This window comes from Manis pentadactyla, chromosome 4 (genome assembly GCF_030020395.1).
Source record: "Manis pentadactyla isolate mManPen7 chromosome 4, mManPen7.hap1, whole genome shotgun sequence".
Taxonomy (NCBI): domain Eukaryota; kingdom Metazoa; phylum Chordata; class Mammalia; order Pholidota; family Manidae; genus Manis; species Manis pentadactyla.
Genome location: NC_080022.1, coordinates 18,115,894 through 18,132,564, shown reverse-complemented (window position 1 = coordinate 18,132,564; position 16,671 = coordinate 18,115,894). Strand labels below are relative to the sequence as shown.

At 48.6% G+C, this 16,671-nt stretch overlaps 1 long non-coding RNA gene across 1 annotated transcript; it reads right to left on the bottom strand.

Moving 5' to 3' along the window:
• Window positions 1-583: 583 nt before the first annotated feature.
• LOC118927042 (uncharacterized) lies at window positions 584-10,679 on the bottom strand. Its single transcript, XR_008997536.1, has 2 exons — window positions 10,609-10,679; window positions 584-977 (listed from the first exon to the last, which is right to left on the bottom strand). It is a non-coding gene; the product is annotated as an uncharacterized LOC118927042 (long non-coding RNA).
• Window positions 10,680-16,671: the final 5,992 nt, after the last annotated feature.

Sequence of the window (16,671 nt, the reverse complement as noted above, 5' to 3'; positions counted from 1 at the left end):
CCACAACGTCAAGGTCAGACTTCTCCGAGGACAAAGGCTGAGAAGGAGCCTTGCAAAGATACCAGCTGGGTGTGAGCTGCAGGGAATTTGTGTAGGTGACTTTAAAGTGGAGTTGTGCTAATGTGATCGAAATGTTTGGGGACCATCACAAAGTGTTACGTGTGAGGTTTGACAGCTGGCCAGTGTCAAAAACTCTGACCTGTAGAGTCAGGGAGGTCTCCCCATCAAACTGTTTGCTACCGCTGTACCCCCCGAGCCCAGCCCTCTGCCCAGTAGGCCCTCTCGGTATTTACGGAGAGAAGAAATACTAGAGAGGGGACTCCCAACCCCTCTGCTTTTACAAACAGGGAAACTGAGGCCCAGGAAGCAACGTTGCCCAAAGTTACCCAGCAAGTTAGTGACAGAACCAGGAGTACAGCCAGGTTTCCTCACCTTGTTTTCAAATTATCTCCAGAAAGTGTTTGGCTGTGGGCCTCTTGGGGACAGGCCTGGGTGGAGAGTGGGGGGCTGCCTGTGAGATGCTGTCAATGCCTTAACAACTCCCTCCCAGGCTGGCTGAGAACTGAGAGCGAGCCCACTGCGCTTTTATAGGACACTCTAAGGTGGCGTTTATTAACTAGGATTGGCCCTAATTCTGTGATTCTACTTCTTCACCAAAGACGAGACATAATCCGTGGCTTCAGAGAGCTTCCCTGTGGTGGGAGAGGCGGGCCTGCCCAAGAAGCAGGGGTGGTGCAGAAGGGAGGAGAGCCCTGAGAGACTCCTTGGGCCCTGAGAGCAGAGATCGATGGGGCTGCTTCATGAGGCCCCCAGAAGCTCCCACTGGGTTGTGGGCGGGCCCCAGGGTTCGGCAGTCAGGTGGTCTCAGGTTCCTATCCTGACTCCATTGTTTACTAATTGCAAGATAGAGTCAGTTTTTAACTCTCTGGCCCTCAGTTTTTCAGCGGGATGAAGATAATATGCTGACCTTGGTGCAGCTATGATGAGATTAAAAATGAGATAACACTAGTAAGATGTGGGATACATGGGAGAGTTATTATGCTAAGTGGTAGAGGCTGGGGAGGAGGACACGCTGACACAAAGGGGACCTTGGCATCTCTGGGCAGGTCCCCCTGCGCAACATTGGGTGGGTGTCAGCTCTCTGTCATCCATGGCTCTGCCCCACCTTCTGCTTTGTCCCCTAACCTGGACCATCCAGGCCATAGGACACCTGCCTTGTCAGAACGACTTTGCACAAACCTTCTGGGAGGGCTTTGGGAAGGGCGCTACTCCTCTTCCCAGCCTCCCCAGCGAAGAGGTGCCCAGAAGTGCCAAACCCAGTGAGGCAGAAGCATGGAGAGGCTCGAGGTAAGTTTCACCTCTCAGTTTAGTCATTTATTACGCCCTCCTGAATGTTCACTACAGGCCAGACGCTCTGAAGTGGCGCAGAGTCAGTGGGGGCCCCGCCCCACCCCGTAGACCTCACCTTCCTGTGGGGTTGGGGACGGCTGACACCCGAGCGCAAAAGATGGTAAGACAAGAGAAGGACAACCTGTGAAAAGTCCTATGAGGGAATAATGACGTGCTGTCACTGATCATTACCGGTGGGAAAGCGGAGGTGTTTTCAGAAAGAAAAGGAAGGGTAAGGACCATCTGCCAGGAGAAGACAGGTGAGCTGAGGTCTGATGGACAAGTGAGCAGGTAGGTGCACGGGAGCTGGAGCTGGGGAGCATTCCAGAAGGAGGGGACGCCCATAGGCCAGTGTGGTTGACCAGTTGACCAGAGTGGGGGTTGAGGGCAGAGTGGACAGGCAGAGATGGGGTCTTATGAGGTCTTACAGGTCAGAGTGAGGAGTTCAGATTCCATTCCAAGGACCATGGAAAGCCAGGGTAGTAGGGTTTTAAGAAAGGCTACAACATGACCTATGTTTTTTGTAGACCGCTCTGGCTGGGACAAGGGAGCCAGAGGAGGATGGTGTGGAATAATGAGGTGGCCGGGGAGGCTGAAAGGAAAGGTCAGATTTGTTTATAGCAGCCCCTCTTGACACCACCTTTCCTCTATAAAAGAACAGTCCTCTCCTTTGTTCTCTAGAGTTGCCTAAGGTTTTGCCATAGCTTGCTTGTATCCAGTTACAATTCTCTGCTATTCCCAAATGAAGACATTTTTGCTGGTAAAATAACTGACAAGTTTTATTTTTAAGGTTAATACCAGGAACAGTTCATCAAAGGTGCCACATCAGGCAGTAGGGAACAAGATTATTAAGTGATATTACACATGTAAAAACTAGAAATGACCACAATTTCAAGTGATGGAGAATGGCCATGTCAATTGTGCTTCACAGTAGAGGCACCAGACAGAAAAACTCAGGCATTTCCAATCCATGGAGATGTGCATATATGATGTTGCAATTTATAATAAAAATTATCTATTTTGCTTTTTGTCCACAGTCCCTGGCTCACAGCTCCCCAAACCCTTGTAATCTCCTAAGTGATTAGAGCAATAGTAGCATCTTTTGTTATAGTATTTCGATTTTGTCCTTAGTTCCTGAAATAGCAGAGATAAAGACGAAATGGGTGTCTTCTCTTATTCATAACAAACCCCTTTCCACCACACCTGAGTTTATGTTAATGAAGTGATCTTTTTAAGCCTCTGGCTAACCAAGGATCGAAGTGGGTTGCCAGAACCAGTCAAGTGATATGATGGTTGGAACTTTTAGTGCTACACTGATGGTTGAATCATTCATCAATGGGCAATGACTTAATTAATCATGCCTACGTAAAGAAGCCTCCATAAAAACCCCCAAAAAAGGGTGGGGTTTGCAGAGCTTCCAGGCTGGTGAACAGGAATGCCTCCACGTCCTAGGAGGGTGGCACACCCCAAACTCCATGGGGACAGACACTTACGTGCTCACGACCCTTCTGGACCTCACCCTATGTATGTCCTCATCTGGCTGTTCATTTGTTTCCTTAATATCCCTTGTAATAAAATGGTAATCTAGTAAGTAAACTCCTTTCCTGAGTTCTGTGATCTGTGAGCTGCTCTAGCAATTCATTGAACCCGAGGAGGGGGTCATGGGACTCTTGATTTATACTGTTCTTTCAGAAGCAGAGGTAACAACTTGGACTTTCAACTGGAGTCTAATTGAGAGGGGGAGATAATTTTGTGGGACTGAACCCTTAACTTGTGGGGTGTGATGCTAACTCCTGGTAAATAGTGTTAGAATTGAGTTAGATTATAGGATACCCAGCTGGTGTTACAGAATTGCTGGGTGTGGGAACCCCCTCCCTCCCAACACATGCATTTGGTGATCAGAAGTATCAGAAGTGAAGCAGGGTATTGAGAATATGGGAGACACCTATTCTCAAACAGAGTGTGTTTTTCTGTAAGAGTATATAAATAGGAAATGAAAAGGGTATGTGCTAATTCTAACAACTATATAAAATGTGTGTCCATATACTGTTTAAGATGTGAAAGGAGTTCAGAGAAATATCAATAAAGTGTGATTTTCCATGTTCCTTTTCCTGTAAAGATAATATATGAAGCAGTTATATAAGTCAGTGAAAATTGCCTATAAAATTATCCAACAAACCACCTCTGTTTTAGATATACCCTATGGATTCTTAGGTTCTGAGAAACTTAAAATATAAATAACTGCCCTTTTAGCATGGAAAATACTCAAATACAGTGAGTTTTCCTTCCCTAGTTAAGAGGGTGTTGCTATGAACTAGCCTTTGAGCACCTGGGTTTTATCTCCTGGTCAGGATTGTGCAGTCTCTCACTTCTTCCCTCAAAGCTGTTTATGGCTTTTCAGACGGTCGCTGGGGAAACCACACAAATGTCATGTAGGATTAGAATGCAATTTCAGGGGAAAGACAAAGCACAGAGAACCACAAATCCAGAGAAATCCAAGTCCACACTGATTAATCCAGTACAAAGAAAAAAAAAAAAGAGGAAGCAAACATAGTTAGCCAGTTGATTTTTTAAATCAATTCCTTGCCTCTCAAGTGGGTGGAGAAAGCAGCAAAGGCCAAGAGACTCATAAGTCGTAGTTCTTAGTTATCTACTGTGATTTTTTGCATGGCTATTCCCCAAACGTACACTGTGTGGTAGCCACGGGTGAGACTGAACCTGAATAAAGGAAACCTCCTTTGAAATGGGGTCCGGAGGCAAGAAGGAGGAGCTTTCATGTTCTACCAGTCCTGGTCAATTTCAGACCCCAACAGGAAGGGACATACCTTGCTTTCCCTATAGGAAGAAGCCTATCCTTTACTACCCCAGCAGGAGAAAGATTTTTTCCTTGCCTGGCAACAGCCCAGCCAATGAGAGGTTGCCATAGCTCAGCCAATGAAAAGCTACTACACATTGAACTCTCAGTTTACTCCAACAGATTTTTTGTTATTAATAGACTCTACTTTTCCTCGATAAAAGAGCCAGTCCTCTGTTTTCCAGACTTTCCCGTGCTTTTACAGTAGCTTGCATGTCTTGAAGTACAATTCTCTGCTATTCCTGAATAAATCCATTTTGCCGGTAAAACAGCTGTTTTATCTTTAAGGTTAAGAAGATCCAGAGGAGCTGGGCACCTGTTCCCAGTAGCTGTTGTCCTGCATTTGGGTTAATTCCCATTTCACCTCTGGGAACATCTGAGTGACGGAGGGTGGAGAAAGAAGAGAGTGACAGGGGCTGAGCCAGGTATCTCACTCCAGCAAGCCACCCAATCTCTCTGGGCCTGTTCTTCATCTGTAAAGTGACAGGTTGGACTGTTCGGTCTCTGAGACCTCTTCCAGCTGGGTGGTAAATTTGATAATCGTGACTGCCCCTTTAAAAACCAGCCAGCCCAGGTAATTTCCCGGCAGCTTCCTCATTTTTAGGAATCCCCGTGTTTCAGAGCCTTAGCACAATTCATGTGCAGTAAATTACAAGAGAAAAACTTCTGTTCCTAGGATGAAAAGAAGAGGCTGTAAATTAAGCTAAACCCTTCTGCCATCAGCAGAAGCAGCTCTTCCTCATTTTGGCAACAAAAGTGTGGTTTTATCTCTAGGATCCCAGGAGAACTTTCTGGTGGCAGTTTAGCCCATCTGCGGCTATCTCAGGTATTGCCCCTCCCCTGGTACCTTCTGGGTCCACTCTAATACCAGTCGCCCTAGGAAACCCGGAGAGAGAGCAAAGAGAGTGAAAGAATACACACTGCGAGGAGACCAGGTTCAACAGCTACTACGTTTACTTGCTGTGTGGCCTCAGGCAGATCTAACCTCTCTGGGCTTTAGTTCATTCTTCCCTGAAACATTCATTCCGCCAGTATTTTCTGAGTGCCTTCTGTGTGCCAGCAGCAAATAGGAGTCAACAATTCCTGCCCTGATGAAGTTTACATTCTTCTGTGGGGGAAAACAAAAATAAAAATGCCAATGATACGGCATGTTTGAAGGGTGGTTAAGTGCTCAGGAGAAAAATGAAGGGGCCGTGGAATGGTACTATCTGCCCACCGGCCACCCTAAAGGGTTGTAATGAAGGCTGAATGAGTTAAATGCCCATAAAATTACTTTGTCAAACAGTAATGGGCTGTGCAAATATACAAAGTAATTATAATATTGTAAATGGGCATCTTGTTAAATGAAAGCATTTATAGATATAAGACCGGAGGTACTGGAGGAAGGGACGGGTCTCACTGGAGGAACCCGACTCGAGCCAAGTAAGGAAGAGAACGGCGAATGTCACTCAAATGATTCAATGGAAGGTCCCTAGCCGCAGGTCCTGCCTAGAACACACGTAGTACTCTCACCCCAGCAACCCAGCATGACCAATCATCGGTGAGTACGACACCCACACCAGCCAATTAGTTTTGTTCACCATACCCTCAAGGCGCTCCAAGCTCCCTTGAAGCCTGTCGTCCCTCCTGCTGGGCGCAACTTCCCTGGCCTGTGCTTGCACCAGTGAACCTCGCCCGGGATTGTGCTAATAATTTTTTTTTGGCTCCTTTCTTGCTGCTTGCCTGGTCTTCGTTTACTTTACATTTAGTGCCGAAACCCGGGTGTGGGGCCCCAGCGGGCTCCACCCTCCTCTCCCGACCCAGGACCTCTCTCCAGAACAGACCTGATCCCAGGGCCTCAGACAACTTGGTGAGACCCTAGTCTTCCCTGCTCCCTCCTCCTACCCTCCACGGGGTGCATGGTCCAAAATCGCGGCCATGTCCGGATGCCCCTCTGGCCTGTGCCTATTTAGCTCCGATATAGTGGAGACGTCCCTATCTCTGGATCGCCAGACCTGTTTTTCCCGTCCCTAACCAGAGTGGATCCGGGATGCTAGACCTACTCGTTTCGGGACCCGGGGACGGAGGAGATAGTCTTGGGAAGCCAGCACTCAAACCTGAGGCACAGACCCCACTCATGTGTCTTACTTCCCATCTCACTACTCTGGGCTTATCCGAGGATATCCGTGAACGGAAACTGATCTTCCTTTGTTCCCGGGCCTGGCCCCAATATCCTCTGGATAACCAGTCTCCCTGCCCCCCGCACCCCCCAGGGAACTTTTGATTTCGGCCTCCTCACTGATCTCAGCAACTATTACCGGACTGGGTAACGGTCCAAGGTTCCCTATGTCCAGGCCTTTTGGGCATTGCGCTCCCGCCCAGACCTCTGTGATAAGTGTTCCTCAGCGCAGGTCCTCCTGGCCAAGCCCCCAACCTCTCACTGCGCTGGAATCTTCCTTTACAGATCCCCCAGAAGACCTTGGCCTCCCCGCTCCAGCTCTTACCCCTCCTTCCCCGTTTCTCCCGACTCCTTCTCAACTGTCTGGACCTTCCCAACACCCTCCTTATTCGGCCTCTGGTGCCCAAGCCTCTTCCGTTTAGGCCTCTTCTGTGCCTACCCCTGTGTCATCTCCCATCTCACCTCTCCCCTACCTGGCTACCCCACACAAACCGCCATCTTTAATTCTTCCCTTGTCTTCCACTTCAGTCCCACCAAGTTCAGTCAATTCCCTTCCCCCACCTGCCTCTGTTCCCGCCACGGGGCTGGTCCCACCACGGGGACACAACCACTGCCTCTGGTCCTACTTACGTCACATCTAAGGCCTTTATTTCCAGCCTTACCCCCACCACCCACGTTATAGCTCCCTCTTCCATCAGCACCGCCATCTTGTCCTCCTACATCGCTTCCTACCCACGCCCCACCGCCATCTTGTCCTCCTACATCGCTTCCTACCCACTCCCCACCGCCATCTTGTCCTCCTACATCGCTTCCTACCCACGCCCCACCGCCATCTTGTCCTCCTACATCGCTTCCTACCCCCATACCACCGCCATCTTGTCCTCCTACATCGCTTCCTACCCCCGCCCCACCACTATCTTGTCCTCCTACATCGCTTTCCACCCCCACCCAACCGCCATCTTGTCCTCCTACATCGCTTCCTACCCCCATACCACCGCCATCTTGTCCTCCTACATCGCTTCCTACCCACTCCCCACCACCATCTTGTCCTCCTACATCGCTTCCTACCCCCGCCCCACCACTATCTTGTCCTCCTACATCGCTTTCCACCCCCACCCAACCGCCATCTTGTCCTTCTCCTACATCACTTCCTACCCACTCCCCACCGCCATCTTGTTCTTTTACATTGCTTCCTACCCATGCCCCACCGCCATCTTGTCCTTCTCCTACATTGCTTCCTACCCACACCCCACTGCCATCTTGTCCTTCTACATTGCTTCCTACCCCCACCCACTGCCATCTTATATCCCCAAGCCGCCTCCTAACTGGGCCAGCCCTCCGGTCACTAGATCCCGGGCCCAATTATTGACCCCCCTTAGGGAAGTGGCTGGCGCTGAGGGATTGGATCGAGTACATGTCCCCTTCACCCTGGGAGACCTGTCTCAGATAAAAAAATGCCTGGGCTCATACTCTGCCAATCCAACTGCCTATACCAAGGAGTTTTGGTACCTCACTCAAGGATATGAACTCACATAGCACAACCTCCACGTAATTCTAACCTCCACTCTCACCCCTGAGGAGCACGATCATGTCACCTCAGCAGCTCAAGACTACGCCAACCAGGTACATAACTCTGACCAATCTCTACCGGTCGGGGCCATAGCAGTGCCTGCTGAAGACCCACAATGGAACTATCAGGATAATGTCACAGGTAGGACTAAGAGGGATCAGATGGTCTGCTGTCTTATTACAGGTATGGATAAGGCAGCTCAAAAAATTGTCAACTATGACAAACTGAGGGAGGTCACTCAAGAGCCTAATGAAAACCCAGCCTCTTTCCTTAATTGCTTAACAGAGGCTCTTATACTCCACACCTGTTGAGAGCCTTCCTCACCGCCGGGGTCCACGGTCCTAGCTACCCATTTTATCACCCAGTCCACCCAGACATCCAGCATAAACTAAAAAAGGCGGAAGAGGGCCCCCAGACTCCTCTGAGACCTGGTAAAAATGGCCTTTAAAGTTTATAATGCCAGAGAGGAGGAAGCCGAGGCTGTTTGGGTCCAGAGGCTAAAACAGAAGGTGGCCCTTCAAACCCAAACCCTGGTCACTGCCCTGCAGCTGGCACAACAGGGGCCTCGGGGCTCCCGCCTCAGGAAACAATCTGAGACCCGCATGCCTCTGGGAACCTGCTTCAAGTGTAGCCAAGATGGCCACTGGGCAAAACATTGCCCCAACCCCAGGCCACTGACTCGGCCCTGCCCTGTCTGCAGACAGAAGGGTCACTGGAAGTCGGAGTGCCCCCTTGGGACAAGCCATCCTCTGGCAACAGGGTTTCGTGGGGGCCGGCTCCCCCAATGGGCCCCTCCTCAGAACTCCTGTATCTCCTGGACGACTGAAGCCACCTAGACTCGAGCACCCCGATCACCCTTGCCAAGCCCAGGGCTACACTACGGGTAGCGGGTAAGTCCATCTCCCTTTTGGTGGACACAGGGGCTACCTATTCTGTTTTACCCTCCTTCCACGGGCCTTTATATCCTTCCCAGGTCTTGGTTGCGGGAGTCTCTGGGACCCCCTCTAAACCTCTAGAAACAGGCCCAGTGTCCCGCCTCTTCAAAAGCCACCCCTTCACTCATTCATTTTTAGTCATTCCATCATGTCCAGCCCCCTTGCTAGGAAGGGACCTCCCATATAAGCTTGGGGCATCTATCTGCCTCTCCTCACACTGAGCCCCTCCAAGTCTGGTCCTCGCCCTCGCCCAGGCTGTCTCCTCCCCTGAGCCCTCGTCCAACTTCCCTGTTTCCCCTGAGAAGGTAGACCCAGTGGTCTGGGACACTTCCACTCCAGAAGTGGCCAGACACCACACCCCAGTCCTCATTTGTCTCAAGGACCCCTCCTGCTTCCCTTCTCAGCCTCAGTTTCCTATTTCACACACCCACCGCAAGGGTCTTCAGCCCATTGTCAGTCAGCTTCTCGCCCAGGATCTCCTGGTTCCCACCAATTCGCCTTGCAATACTCCTCTCCTCCCAGTCAGAAAACCATCTGGTGCTTATCGACTGGTACAAGATCTACAGATAATCACCTCAGCCATAATGCCACTACATCCAGTTGTCCCTAACCCATATACTCTTTTATTTCAGATACTCCCCACTACCACTCATTTCACAGTCTTAGACCTTAAAGATGCCTTCACCATCCCCCTACATCCTGATTCCCAGCCGCTTTTTGCCTTGGGAGGATCCGGACAACCACCAATCCCAACAGTTAACATGGACGGTTCTGCCCCAGAGATTCCATGACAGCCCCCACGTTTTAGCCAAGCATTGGCCAGAGACCTATCCCTCTATGCCCCTGGGTGCAGCACCCTCCTCCAGTATGTAGATGACCTCCTCCTGTGCAGCCCTTCAAAAAAACTCTCCCTCCAAGACACGGCCTCCCTCTTTAACTTCCTGGCACAATGGAGATTTAGGGTCTCCCCCTCCAAAGCTCAACTCCCCATCCCACAAGTCACCTAGCTAGGGGTGGCCCTCACCCCCACCTCCAAAGCTCTCGTGGTGGACCACACCACCTCCATCAGGGAACTCCAGCCCCCACCTCAGGTGCTGAGATTTTGTCATTCCTTGGATTGGTGGGCTTCTTGAGACATTGAGTCCCCGACTTTGCTATACTTGCTAAACCACTGTATACTGCAGCCAAAGAAGCCCCCACTGGGCCCCTCACTTCCCCCCTCAACAGTAGCTCATGCTTCCGAGAATTTGCGGAGCGCCCTCCTCGCCTCCCCTCCCCTTCATGCTTCCCAATCCTCACAAGCCTTTCATCCTGTTCACTAAAGAAGCTGGAGTAGCAACTGGAGTTCTAGTCCAACCAGTGGAGCCCTCATACTGACCAGTTGCCTTTCTATCCAAATAGACTCCACTGCCCAGGGATGGCAACCTTGCTTCCGAGCACTGGCAGTGGCAGCATGCCTTTCCAAAAAGGCCTTAAAACTCGCCCCTTGTCTCCTCAGATTTTTTCAACAGCGACTGGCAGAAATCTCCTGAGTTACAGTTAACCAGATGCTGCTACACCAGTACTCGCCCCTTCCCTCCAAACCACCCCCCGGCCACATACCAGCTGTAACTTCCCCAGGCCGCCCCTCCTCAGCAGGAAGTGGCTAGAATGAGCTGGCACCCCCTATGACAAAAAGGCTGGAATGTAAGATGGGAGGTACCGGAGGAAGGGACGGGTCTCACTGGAGGAACCCGACTCGAGCCAAGTAAGGAAGAGAACGGCGAATGTCACTCAAATGATTCAGTGGAAGGTCCCTTGCCGCAGGTACCACCTAGAACATGCGTCATAGTACTCTCCCCAGCAACCCAGCATGACCAATCATCGGTGAGTACGACACCCACACCGGCCAATTAGTTCTGTTCACCATACCCTCAAGGCGCTCCCAGCTCCCTTGATAAGCCTGTTGCCCCTCCTGCTGGGCGCCACTTCCCTGTCCTGTGCGCGGACCAGTGAACCTCGACCGGGATTGCACTAATAAATTTTTTTTAGGCTCCTTTGTTGCCGCTTGCCTGGTCTGGTTTCATTTACCTTACAATAGAGAGTCTAAAGTCCTGGAGAAAGTGCTGATCCTGGGATCCAGAATTCAAGTCTGGGCTTGAATCATGGCCTGGGGCTGGAAGGAAAGTGACTTGTCTTCTAGCCCAGAGGGTCTCATTCTAGCTGTCCCTTTGACTCATCTGTGTGCTTTGAAATTCTTCTGTTGAGTCAATGTCAAGGTTGTCCCATGGAAGTAGAGAACCAGAGTGGCTGGGGGCATGGCCAGACATTCTTTTTTTTTAAGGAGCTGCCCAGGTGATGCTGATGCGTGACCAGTGTTGTCAGCCTCCTATTGCAGATAAGGGGCCTGAGGCCATAGAGAGGGAGTGACTTGCCCAAGGACTGGCACTTATCCTGAACTCTTTCCTCTCCCAGCCCCAGTGTCACTGTGCCGCTCAGTCCTGGGAGCATCCTCAGGGATGTCATGGCATCTCCACCCCTCTTCCCACATCCCTGCAGGCTAGGGTGTCTCTCTCACTTGAGGGCTGAAAAACAATGTGACTATTCCTGGTGAAGACCAGGCTGTTGATCTTTACAAATTCAATTTGTTATGGGCTGAATTGTGCCCCGCCCAAATTCATATATTGAAGTACTAATCCACAGGACCTCCTGTGACTGTAATTGGAGACAGAGCCTTTCAAGAGGTAATTAAAGCAAAATGAACTCAATGGGTGGGCCCTCATCCAATATGATTGGTGTCCTTATATGAAGAGATTAGGACCCAGAAAGACCCAAAAAGAAGACAGCCATCTACAAGCCTAGGAGGGAGGCTCTCAGAAGAAACCAGCTCTGATCTTGGACCTCTAAGGTCCAGAACCATGAGGAAATCACTTTTGTGGTTTAAGCCACCCAATCTTTGGTGTTAGCAAATGAAAACAACCTTGTAACTGGACACTTCACAGGGCATCCAGACTGCTTTGGCACTAGAAGGAGCAAACATCTTGATTTGGTTCTTTGCAGCCTGTGAACATTCTGCACCCTTCAAGCTCAAATATCAGTTCCCAGGGTACTTTTATATGCCAAATTTGACTTACCTTATACTTCTTCATATTACAGACATATGATATTATTTTTCCTCTCATAGTAGATTGTGAACTTCTCTGTCATTCATCTTTGTGTCCTCCATAACGTCAAGCACAATTCTCTAAACTTAGTAGATGTCCAGGAAATAGTTACAAAAGAAGAGATGAAATGCAGTCTTTGGCCATGGCTTCTGGGATCATCAGAAAAGGGTGAATAATAAAAATTGGAATCATAGGTCATGTTTAGGGAGTATGTGTTATATGCCTAAGTCTTTTAATTGTCTAGACAGTTCTACAAAGTAGATATAATATTTATTGTATTTTACAGATGAAGAAACTGGGGCTTGGATGGGTCATGTCATTTGCCCGAGGTTGCCCAGGTAGTCTGGCCACAGAGTTTTCAGGTTTACCCACTATGGGTTAGCATTATGGCAGGGGTTGAACTGGGAAGAGCCTTTCTAGTATGGAGATCAAGATGGTGCTGACTTTAGGGGATGCATGCCCTCCGTCCCCCCAACTCCACTAACACTAGTCATCTGTTTATTTGACTCTTTCCCAGACCAGCGTGGGCCTCACTCTGGTCCTGTCACCCTTCCCAGCCTTATCTGGACTCCTCCCTTCCCACACCCATCACCACAGTCCAAGGGCAACTCCTGTTCCTCAAACCTGCCCTGCCTTCTCCCATGTCTGGGTCAGAGCCAGGCCATTCCTTCCAGAGAAATGCGCCCTGTGGTCCTCCTGCCCCTCCCATTCACAAATGGCCTTCCCTCAAGACCGCACATCCTTTCACGAAGCGTCTAACCCCCAGTCAGAGTCATGCTCCCCTTCTTCTGCCGTAGAACCCTAGCCTGTGATTCAGATGACACTGCTGCTAGCTGTTTGCAGCTTCGTCTGTCCTGGCCCATTGTAGGCTCTGGGAGGGCAGGGGCTGGAGTTTGTATTTTCTCAAAGCACTTAATGTTAAGCAGATCTAAAAACTATGTTTGATTTGCAAATGAACTCATTTGCCTTCTAGGACCCTTGGCCCTTCTTCCCAGCTGTGGACAGGGCAGGGGAGCAGCCAGCAGGCAGTGCCCAGGAATGATGATTGGTAGAGCTGCCAAGACATGGGGGAGCCACTCCCCAAGGTTGCTGGTGGCTTCTTACTGACTGGATCTGCTCTGTCTTCGGACATAAAAGTGTCACTCCATTAAGAGGAAACTGTGTCTATGTAGAGTGGTTAAAAAAAGTCTTTGGCTCCCAGAGTTGAAGACTCGGCTGCTTTTCATTCTGGGATTTTCTTATCAGGCCCCCAGAGGAATTAGGTAGAAATGACCCAGTCACTCAAGGATGCTAAAGATCACAGAGTCCTGGCTGCTCACAGGCCTGGACATTGTGGGATTTTCTAGAAAGACTGGGATCACCAGGGGTCTGCTCCCAGGAGAGGCAAACTAGAGAACTGGGTCAAGCATTTTGTCCTTTTCTCTGTCTCTACAAGGTGGACTGAGGTGGTCACAGTGCAGGGGAACCGTGTCTGCGGGCAGCCTGTGTGGTTCAGATGATAACGTTTCCTGCTTTTGTGGCATTTGCACAGCTCACGGGGCTCCTTCACTCTATCATCATGAAAGACTGGGGATTAGGGGGTCAGGTCAAGTTTGGGTATCCCTGACACTGACCAGCTGTGCTTGCCAAGTGCTTTCTTACTCCTTGAGTCATTTATTCTCCCCTACTCCCCTGTTTTATTGAAAAATGATGTGTCATTTTTTTCTTATAGTTAACCTGTGAGATAGGAAGGATCATTACCCCCATTTTAAACACAAGAAAGTGGGCCACAGATGACTTGCCAAGATGCGTAAAGATGGGACTGTAAGCATGGCAATTTTTCTATTTCTGAATTCCAATTTCTCCCCAAATTTTAAACACACAAATCCTCTGGCCTGCTCCTCCTCCACCCCTACCCACTACCCCCTTAAAATACCATCAGACTGAGTTTAGGGAGAGTCAGCCATTCTTCTAGGGTCTCCTTAGGCTTTGTCATCTAGTCCAGCTCTTCTCACTTCAGAGAAGGAAGGGACTTGCTTCATGGAGGGGAAGGGACTTGTTTAAGGTCACTGGGGGAGCCAGGAGGAATCAAGATTAGAACTCGGGCTTCCAACTGGCGCTTTCCTACACAGGTCAGGTGTAAAAATCCATGAGCAATGAAACCAGAGTCTGTTGCAGAAAAAAATAATTTCACACACTGGGACAGAAAGCGAGTGGCCATAGAACAGGCCAGCTGCCGGGATCCCAAGAAAGCAGCTCCTTTGAGAAGCCAGTGACAGTGCCCCAAATGTAATATTGGTCAAACAGCAAATGTACCAAAACTTGTTTTCTGGACCACACCCATTGCTGTTTGTCAAAAGCAAAGCACAGAAGAATTTACAATGATCAAGTTCAGATTCAGAGGATAAAATCAAAGTAATTCCAAAACCATTTAGTGCACTGCTGATAGAACCACCTTCCCACATCCCCTGCTCACCATTACTTTAGGGCGGAGAACAAACTCATTAGGTCAGCATTCAGGGCCTGCCTCAGTGTGGCCTTAGCACATCTTTCCAGCATTATCTCTGATTGTGCACTTATTCATACCCAACCCTTCAACGAGCTATACATGCTCCCCAAAATTTTGAGTATTTTTCTATCCTTAGGCTTTTGTTTCCTCTGCCTAGAAAGCCATTTCTCCCAACCATGCTTTGTCAAAATCCTGCTTCTCCTGCAAGCCCTGGTTTATTTTGTTGTTCTTCTTTCCAGCTTCTTGAATTGAATGTTTATTTAGACTTAGTCCTTTTTGGTTTCTAATACATGTACTTGAGGTTTGTGTGCATTTTCCTCTGAATACCACGATGGCCACATCCCACCTGTCTTAACAGGGAGCCCTCTCTGTTCTTTCCAAAAACAAGGTTTTCCAAAAACAGTTTTGTTTTCCTCTTCAACTAAAGAGATATTTGGAAGGTTTTGAATTTCCAAGTGGTTAGATTTGTTTTTCTCCCCTTTTATGGTTAGTTTTTAATTTTATTACTATATGGTCAATGAATGTGGCATATATAGACTGAATGCTTGTATCCCGCCCCCCCCAATTTATATGTTGAAATTTAATCCCTAATATGATAGTATTAGGAGGGGGAGCCTTTGGGAGGTGATTAGGTCATGAGGGTGGGGCCCTCATAAACAGATTAGGGCCCTTATAACAGGGCCCCCAGTGAGATCCCTCATGCCTTCTGCCATGTGAGGAAACAGTGAAAGAACAGCCATCTATGACCCAGGAAGAGGGCTCTCACACACTGAGTCTGCTGGCACATTAATCTTGAACTTCCCAGCCTCCAGAACTGGGAAATAAATTTCTGTTAAACATTTTACAGATTCAAGTCACCCAGTTTATGGTATTTTATAATAGCAGCCCAAACAAACTAAGACTATGGGATTTCTGCTTTTTGTAGTTTGTTGAAAATTTCCTTGTGGCCTGATACTTGATTTTTAATTATGTTCAATATATACTTGAAAAGAATGTATAATACATACTTTGTAATGCTTTTTTGGGTACAAAGCTATATATGAAGATATACATATGAACCTATAATCTATTGGATATAATAGATTACATAATTACATATAATGATGCTAGACTATAGTATTATATAATGTAATATATGTTATATCTATTACATATAATATAGAACTAAGCTGTTTAATTTTTTAAGTTTTTACTATGTGTGCTTATTTTTTGCCTACCTGATCTCTTCAGATACATGTTAAGATCTTCCCCTCCTGTTCATAGTCCGTCTCCTCTGTGAACTTTCTTCAAATGCTCTGGCAGGCTTGCTTTCAGAGCGGATTGCTGTCTTTGAGATGAACCCATTATCAGAAGGGCTGGGGGGCCGGCCTGCAATGTGACTTCGTCCTCCTGGGTCCCTTTTCCTCCAAGCCTAGAATGTCGTCCCTCCCTCCTCGCCGCCCCATGTGCTCACCTGTCCTCAGGCAGGCACATCGTGTCCTGCTTTCCTTCCCCAGCACCCCTTTGACTTCTAGTGTACTTAGCAACTGCGTATTTGTCTATTAAATAGTACTACTACACACCTGGCTGACCTTCTGGGCGACAGTAAAGGTCAAAGGAGATAATGAAGGTAAGAATGCTTTGAAAACAATGAGGTACTAATGTCAATTTAATTACAATAATTAAATTAATAATTGAACCCCTAATGATTGGAATGCAAAGCAGCAAGACTGTGTTATGGCGTCGCGGGCAATCTGTTGTGGGGCAGTCCTGTCAGGAAACCAGTAACAGCAATTGAGAGCGGCCTGGACGGCAGGGATGCAGCCTGCTCAGTCAGCAAGCAAAGCATCCTTCGGAGCTCTTTTCATACACTTGATCATGGAATGGCATGTTGAGGCCAGAAACCGCTCTTAGAAGTGCCTTTGGGAAGAATGGGGTCCTTCAAGTTTCACTTCTCTGCTGCAAAACTTGGGGACTCTTTGTTTAGATTTCAACCAAAGATGTTCTTTCCCTGACGGTACCCTTAGTGTTTCTATACTGTAAGGAAATATAAAGCCTTCAAGGGAAAGTCCATTTCTTCCTAACTTGAGAGGCAGAGAGTATGTATGTAAACAGGTTGGTCTGATTTTCTCCCTCCCACCATGTCAGTCACCAA